At 33.3% G+C, this 7,359-nt stretch overlaps 1 long non-coding RNA gene across 1 annotated transcript; it reads right to left on the reverse strand.

Annotated features, from left to right (window-relative positions):
* Positions 1–602: 602 nt before the first annotated feature.
* On the reverse strand, positions 603–6,852 carry LOC123254689. The gene is made up of 2 exons (XR_006506693.1): positions 6,731–6,852; positions 603–911 (listed from the first exon to the last, which is right to left on the reverse strand). It is a non-coding gene; the product is annotated as an uncharacterized LOC123254689 (long non-coding RNA).
* Positions 6,853–7,359: the final 507 nt, after the last annotated feature.

Here is a 7,359-nt window from a genome sequence, read left to right on the forward strand (position 1 = left end):
CCTAGAAATTTTTAATGGGCTTGTAGGGGCTCTGCTATTAGCCTATATTGTTCTTCCGTGTTTCCCTGGGGCCGAGTAGGAATACTGTTTACAATAATTCCAGTAAAAGGGAATGTTAGTGAGAAAAGAGTCATATAGGGGAAACTGAGTGGAATTACCATCCTTCTGTCATCTGCTGTGCAGGGTTCCAGAACTTCTACAAGCTGTGCCAATGTCACGTACTTTGATGGCTTCCCTCATTTCCCCACTTTTTAAAAAATTGAAATGACTTCAATTCAATTTGGACTTGACATATGCTAGAGTTTAGGGATCTGACAATAAATTGGAAACAGAAACGAACAAGAAGAAATAGGGCAAAGGGAAATCCACAGATACTAAGGGTATGTATATAGCTAATCATTACTGGAAATGAAGGAGGAGACACTGTCACAAAAGGAAGATGCTAGAGAGAAGGCTGAATAAAGGGAAGAACTTTTCCTAATCAAATCTGCAATACATATTTGGTGTAAGGTGTCTGAACTAAGTGTGGCTCTATTATGCTATGTTATCTTATGGTGGAATAAGTATGGGGTTAATTTGAGCTAGTGGAAGGGGAAAAACACTTTGAAAATTTACATTTATTGCAGGAATAGTTATACCCAATATCAGAATACAAGGGTGTACATCATTATAAGTTACATTTTTCAAAGTAGTTGAATCACAACAATAATAGTAATTGGGTTGGAGTAAATAGTTAAGGTTGATCATTTTTAAAGGGGCTTGCCATCTTCAGGGATTGTTCTGCCATGTGAGCTGTTCTTCTGGCTCATCTTCAACTCATGGACTTCGGTGACTGGGGTCTTTAGTGTTGTTTGGGTTGTTTCACAAATCCATCTGTTCCTGAGAAGTTCTCTGTTATAGATGTTCATTCCCTGTGTAAATAAAAACAAAACCTCAATTCCCATACTATAATTCTGGGGTTTTTTGTTTGTTTGTCTTTGTAATTGGTTACTCTAATTCATGTTCAATGATTATGCAAATGAATTAATTTACAAGAGATTCATTATAACTTTCATTGAAACAAAAACCTGGGGTGGGGTACAGTCTCTTAAGTAAGTAGTGGAACATATTTGTTTGCTATACACATTCAAATTTCTGGGGCTTCAATTATTATATCACATTGCTTTGATTATAACAATTTGCTTTGAGAGGAAAAAGCAAGGAAAGAATTAAACACTGTTTGAATTCAGGTAAGAGTCAAGGTTATTAATCAGTCATATCTTTCTTTTGAATGGTGGATAAAATTAATTGAGTTCTCAGACAACTATACCTGAATTCAAAACTCAAAATTAATATTAGTTGTAATTCCAATAGCTTTTACCTTAAACAGCAATTTTCACCAATAGTATCTGAAAAGTTTCCAAGATTTACATATACAATGAAAAGTTTTGATTTTACAAGTCATGAATACTGTTACGAATAAGATTGATATAGATGGATATATTCGAAAATATTATAGTTTATTGTAATCCATATTGTTAATTAAGAAAGCCACATGCCTGCTAAAATCTAATTCAAAATTCCCGCCATTACCTATGCCCACCTGACTTGTTCAGCAGGAGAGGGTCCCAATCAAGTTCTGAGACTTTATACCTCTGTCTACATAATCACACTTCCTGCCCACCTATACTACACAAGAGGAATCATGGGAAATGTAGTTTTCAAGTCCTCTAAATTTCCACAGGAAGTTTATATCATGGATCTCAATATTAAGACCCCCAAATTTCCAATATTACAATACTATTGTTTGTTTTTAATTTTCCAGTTTTTTCTTAGTTTCAATACTTACTAACAATGTTTGAACTCTCTAGCAATTCTTCCCAATATATACAGAGAAAGGGTTAATAATTTTGCTGTGAGTTAAGTTTCCATTAATGTTATCTTGATTGATGATGGCTGAGGCAGGGGCTGGTCAGTAACTTTAGCCAATTGTCATTGCCAATTTACCTTAAATTTTTAGTTCATAATACAAATCATACATCATTTCAATTAAACAGGATCAATTTCTAACAAATAGCTTTTACACATAGTTTATATTTAAACACATATTTTCAGTTTTTATAAAATAAGGTACATGTTTTGGTAACACTCAATATATAACAATTTTGTCAAAAATTCAATATTTATAACTGTTTAGGTTGTAATATTATTTTCCATACCATATCAAAATTCAATGAGGCTATTAATTAACACCTTAGTTTTAATTTTACTGTAAGGAAGGGATTAATAAATTTGTGGAAAGTTCTAAGTTATTAGAGTTAAGGAAAAATCTTCTTAATAGCAACCTTGTTTCTCTGATCCTCTTTTGCTATTTAGATTATTGTACTTGTAAAATTTTTTTGTCAAAACAAAAATTGTTTTGACCTTGATATTAAATTGCACTCAATGGATATTGATTTAAAACTTTAGAACTTTCAAATAGGTACCTCAAAATATTTTTAAATTTGCAATAAATAGTTTTATTCCAAGTCCTATATGATTTCTGGGATGGTCAAAGTTTTCTAGTCAAATGCATTATTTATTTGTGCTACTTACATATCACATTTGTCCTTATCCAATTCAAGTGAAAAATAAATTTTCTTTTTCGCAATATTATATTATGCATTTAAATGTATTGTTATAAGTTATATATCTTTATAATAATATTCACATTATTATTAACATGATTTATTATAATTATTTTAATAATATTAACATGAGAAGAGAAATTATACCTTTATACTATGTATTTAAAAATGTTTGTATATATTCTTCATTTTTACACATAATTACTGTTTTGATAATCCTGATGGTATGAGGGTCTGAAGCTGGGTAAAACGGGTGAATCCTAAGTGAAACACTCAAGTTGTTGTAGTGAATCTTGAAGGACCCCCACAGCAATAATTGTTACTAAAATATGGTTAATCTGCTGGATGCAAACTCCAGATATAACAGTGACCCAGAGTACCCTGCCAAACAAAGAATCTGCAATTGGAATTATACAGACACTTTGCATAAATGATGCTTTGGCCTTAATGGATAATGTTTGGTTGACTTTAAATTAACTCTACTATGAATGGTATACAATTCACTCTTCCCTTCAAATATCCCAAGGATGTAATCACTAAGCCCTAGGATTATAGATGAAGCCAAGTCTAAGATAAGTTTGAAGATTTATTGCTAACAGGCTTAGGGAAAGGAAGCAGGGTATGGCTGGGAAGAAGGGAAACAGGAAGTCCTTAATTAGCTAAGGCTAATGAAGTTAATGATGTTGATGATGATCTCTGGATTGATGTTGATCAAGTTTTCCAGATGCCAGTCTGGTTGGGCCAGGTTACTCTGCTGATATGATTGGTGTTTCTTCTTGATGATTAATTCAGGATCAGGTTAAATCAGAATCAGGGACTGATGAAATTGATTGGTATAGATTGCTGGTTAAATAAGCTCACCTAACACCTACCCTTCCAACCCTCTAATCTCAAAATTGAGATTTTTTCCTCAGTTCAAATCCTGGCTTTTATACCTGATCCTCAACTGCCTTGGCACCTGCCAACTCCTGCCAGACTCGGTTCATTCTATGTTCTAAGCAGGTAACTGTCCATCATCTTGATTTCAACATGGCTGTATAATTTATCATTACATTACTCATTAACAATTTGTATTTTTATGCATGTTAATTTTCAATGGCATTTCACAATAACAGATTAATAATATTTGAAATTCTTTTTTCTTTAATAGTTTTAATTTTTACATTTTGATCTCAATTCTAATCTATTCAATTAACCTTTAAGGGATAGTCAGACAGTCAACACAGCAGGCATTATTTGACTAATATCTAGTATCTTAAAGCTTAGTTTTAAGTTGTCACAATAGATGTTATTTTTTGCACTTTATAATATTTTTTGGAATACAGATAACCACTTAAATTGAACCAAATCTTTGTACAGAATGTATCATCCCTTTATAACTTTGAGGCTTAACAAAATGGTAATTTTAGAAAATCTTGAAAATTTAGAAAGCTTTAGGAAATTTCTAAACAATATTTTCTTTGTATTAACTGTCTCTTTTTCTCTATACTTCTTTTTTGTTTTATAAGTAGACCTAAACTGTTTAATTTAAACCAATGATTAATTTTGAATAAATTCTTTTGATGTTTTTTACATTTTTAACTATTTATTAGTAATATCTGCAATTTTTCACTTTTTTAAATTTACACTCTAATCATGGTGAATTAGGGAAACCTGAATTTTTGAACAATATTATAGATGTTATAAAGTTGATATTAGCTTCTTATTCCTATTTTCACTTTACACAGCTAAGTTGGAAAAGTTTCCAAAGCCATCACGTTTGAATGATCACTGTACCTATCTGAGTCTGTACACTTGAGGCTATTCTACATGCTTGTTCTTACTCATAATAATATTTTTTAAAACAGATTGCATGTTATTCCTTAGATCATAAATTTCTTCTCATACATTGCCCCTGCTTTTAAAGTAATTTTTAAATCCTAATCAAGTACAATGCTGTCCAAATTTCTATATTCATAATATACTAAATTCTTAATGCATGTATCATTTTTGAATTTACCAGTCTTTGAAACCCTAATGTTAATTATATTTTTACCTATTGCTTAATATGATGGTACATATCTTAGAGTAACAATTTTACATGCTCATATGTTTACCCAAAATTTTTGATCACACAAAATCTTCTTTATATTATAATACATTTTTTAATAAATTGATATTAAATTCTTATATGCTTTATATTCATTTTTAGCAATTCTCAAATTCAGTTAGACTAGCATTTTTGGTAAGTCTAATCATTCACATAGCAAGTTCTCATATATAGTTGTTTCAATGTAAGTTTTATACATTCTCAAATTTAGCTAAAATTCCATTTTTTAACTGGTAGCTAATGAATTTACACTGTACCATTAGTATCTATTCAATTCCTTAGGAAATATATATTCTAATGGGTAGAGAAAGGGCCATGAGTTTTGGGAAAAGTGGACAATGTTTTTTGGCTTTTCGAAACTACTTCCTGCTCAACTGGGGTGGCAAGAATGATTCATTCTCGACTTATGATTTTCTCGTGGACCAGTCTCTGTATAAAAAGAATCTAATTTTGAAATGTAAGTCAAGTGTATTGTTTTAATAATCTTTAAATTAAATTTTCACTAACATCAGTATGATTAATGGTAGGTTGAACTCACAGTTGTTTAAAGAAGCTTTTTTCACTTTTGGTTAAGCACTGAATTAGATAGATGGTTTTGACTAGCTAGGAAAGTTTGAGCTACACTTCTGTGCTTAACTCAGAATCATTGCTTTCTAGGTAGCCATATGAATATAGTTTTCCTTAGATTGCATTCTGAAATCCTTTGTGATTTTCATAATATATATACATATCAGTGTTTAACCTGTTGATAGAATTCAGTGATGGGATCAGATTTGTCTCTTTTTCTGTCTTTTTAATTTCTATGTTCCCTTTGTCATGGCCAGTGAGAAATGGAAGGAGACATGTTTGACAGATGAGTTTATTTAACTCTTGCCTTAATAAGAGCAGAGAATAAGATTTCTTTTAACCAATTAAATTATCTTAGAATTTAAGACATTCAGAAATCCATTAGAATGTTATTTTCTGAATTTCTCAAATGCCTGTCTGTCTTCCCAATTCTTCTGGAATGAATGAAAAAGAGAGAGAGAGGGTTTATTTTTCCCAAAATGTAATCCTCCCATTGTGATCACAGACAGAATCATAGAACATAAAACACAAACTGATCATAGACACAGCCTGGGTTATTTCACACACACTCTGGCAATCATAAAACATAAAGTATATAAACTAGATTTTTCTTTTCATCCTGGTAAAAGATCAATTAATACAAATCATATCTCGCATAACTAAAGAAATCTGTGGGAAAAAGAAAGCTTGTTAATCAGAAAAAGGGTTAAGTCTAGCAAGGAGCTGGCTAACATATGATGAATTTTTGTTTCTAATTACTTTTTCATTCTTCAATAGATATAAGGCTTTTTAAATGGTCTAATTGGATAGCTTCCATAGGGGAAGGAAAAATTTTGTGGGCAGAACTGGTTTTTCTGGCCGGAGAAAAAAAAGAAAGAAAAAAAGTGTGGAGTTTCTAGCTACTTCTGGGGGTAGGGGGGCAGAGAAGAATAATTTGCCATTTCTAAGAGATTGCCTTGTTGTTGTTGAAACCAATAAGAGTTTTCTTTCCTTTGATTCACTATGTCCCATAGCTGCTGCTGCTTCTTCTCCTCCTCCTCCTCCTCCTCCTCCTCCTTCTTCTCTCTCTCTCTCTTTTATCTTAATGTCTTTTGCATCTTAAAGGTTCTTTTTGTCTTAGAAGTTCTGATCTACCCACTCTGCTATACCACTCTCTCTGGCAGCGGGGCTGCAGCACCCTCGGATGAAGACCTAGCTATCTGTGGGGAAGCATCCTAAGCTTTTTGGGGCGGTTAGGGGATTTAACTTTCCAAGTCCCCATCTTGGGTGCCATTATGTGGGAGTAAAGGACTCCCACAGGCCCAGGAAAATCTTGGAGGCAAGACAAAGATGGTGTGAATGAGACAGAAGAGAGACAGTTTGAATTTCAGACAGGCATCATGAATACTGCTCTGGTCAGCTTTTGGACGGTGTTTATTTTATACGCTTTGAGATCACACATAAAGTTGGCATGGAAATCTATTCTCACCTTTTCTTAGAGACAATGTGTTAAGTGTGTTTGACGTATTGTTACATTGAATCTCTGGGAGATTGAAGTTCATTCAATGATTGACAGATAAGTCAGTTGGATAGAATGTTCCCAGGGAGGCATGGGAGAGTCAAGAGGGGCAGTTGAGAACCCTGAGCAGAAGTTCTGGGTCTTTTACCGGTCCTAAGGCTAGAGATAGGTGGATCCTGGTCTTGGAGTGAGAGAGTTGCAAACATCTCTCTGCAAGCTCTTCCTGTCCTTCATACACCATTATCAACCTGTTCTTGACCACTACCTCGGTGTCTACTGCCCCTAGATATTAGGAGTTTCATCATCTAGTTATCTAGGTTTCCCAGGGCCCGGGAGGGATCCGGGAAGTGGGCAGGAGACGAAGAAGAGGGTGGAAAGGGTGGATATATCTCAACTGTTAAGGCTAAGATCTACAGAAGAAGCTAAAGATTTCCCAGCAGTTTACCTACTCTGGTTTAGCCCTGGCCAGGCTGAACCAGAGGGAAGCTAACATTGTTTCTTCATTTGCCTGCAGTTAGGGTTTCAATAGAAACAATTAAAGTAGGGTTTCCTATTACCCCAGTCCTTTACCCTTATCCTTCTTATTAATATATAAAGTT

This window comes from Gracilinanus agilis, unplaced genomic scaffold, assembly GCF_016433145.1.
Source record: "Gracilinanus agilis isolate LMUSP501 unplaced genomic scaffold, AgileGrace unplaced_scaffold29689, whole genome shotgun sequence".
Taxonomy (NCBI): domain Eukaryota; kingdom Metazoa; phylum Chordata; class Mammalia; order Didelphimorphia; family Didelphidae; genus Gracilinanus; species Gracilinanus agilis.